General features: G+C 47.5%; 1 pseudogene; it reads right to left on the reverse strand.

The window, feature by feature from the left end:
- Positions 1-623: 623 nt before the first annotated feature.
- On the reverse strand, positions 624-738 carry LOC132654390 (U6 spliceosomal RNA; annotated as a pseudogene).
- Between the last annotated feature and the right edge of the window lie 282 nt (positions 739-1020).

The following is a 1020-nucleotide window of genomic DNA, read 5'->3' on the forward strand; positions in this document are numbered from 1 at the left end:
AAAAGTGAATAAAATGAAGTGAAGTAATGCACTCACCTGGTGCTGAGGGTGGCTCCAAGGTCCCTTTTCATTGGAGTCATGTTCTTATATGAGGCGGCCTTTGTCTTAGCAGGTGGCAGGCAGCAGCAGCACAGATGTCTGAGGCCGTTCATGATTGTCTTCTTCACCTGCTTCCAGCGTTGACGCTGGTTGTGGGGGGAAGCTGTGCCAGTGTCCTGAGGCTGGCCAAGTGTGATGTTGTCCTCGGTCTCTTTTTGAGGGAGAGCTGTGCCAGCGTCCTGAGGCTGGCCAGGCCTGATGTTGTCGCCCTCGTTCTCTTCCTCCTTGGTCTCTTCAGTTATGATGGTATCCTCCTTGATCTCTTTTGTTGTGATGGTATCTTGTATGATGGTGTCTGGTATGATGGTGTTTCCCTCGTTCACTTCCTCCTTGGTCTCTTCAGTCATGGTATCCTCCTTGATCTCTTTTGTTGTGATGGTGTCTCATATGATGGTGTCTGGTATGATGGTGTCCTCCTTGGTCAATTTTAGTGTGATGGTGTGTGGTAGGATGGTTTATTGGGGCAGGTGGGACAGGGAGATTGGAAACTATATCACTATGGGGAGAAGTTTTTTTTTTTTTTTTTAAATATGGAACACTTCACGAATTTGCATGTCATCCTTGCGCAGGGGCCATGCTAATCTTCTCTGTATCGTTCCAGTGTTCCAATTTTAGTATATGTGCTGCTGAAGCAAGCACAAGAAGTTTTACTTTGTGGAAAAGATCATATTTCCTGCCAAGAAACGGGGAGTAAAGGACAATCACTACCCAGACGGCAGTCTGTGATGTTTATGCAGGCTGGGGGAGAGAGCAAGGGATCAGTGTGCCACATAAAGCTTTAGGGCACCTCTGCACCTCAGCCCTTCCCCTCCCCTCAGTGCTGGAGGCTATAAGAACTCACACCCTGCATGGCTTTTACATAGGTGTTGAAGATTCAAATTCAGTCTTTATGCTTGTGCAGAAAGCACTGTTACCTCACCC

This window comes from Meriones unguiculatus, chromosome 5, assembly GCF_030254825.1.
Source record: "Meriones unguiculatus strain TT.TT164.6M chromosome 5, Bangor_MerUng_6.1, whole genome shotgun sequence".
NCBI lineage: Eukaryota > Metazoa > Chordata > Mammalia > Rodentia > Muridae > Meriones > Meriones unguiculatus.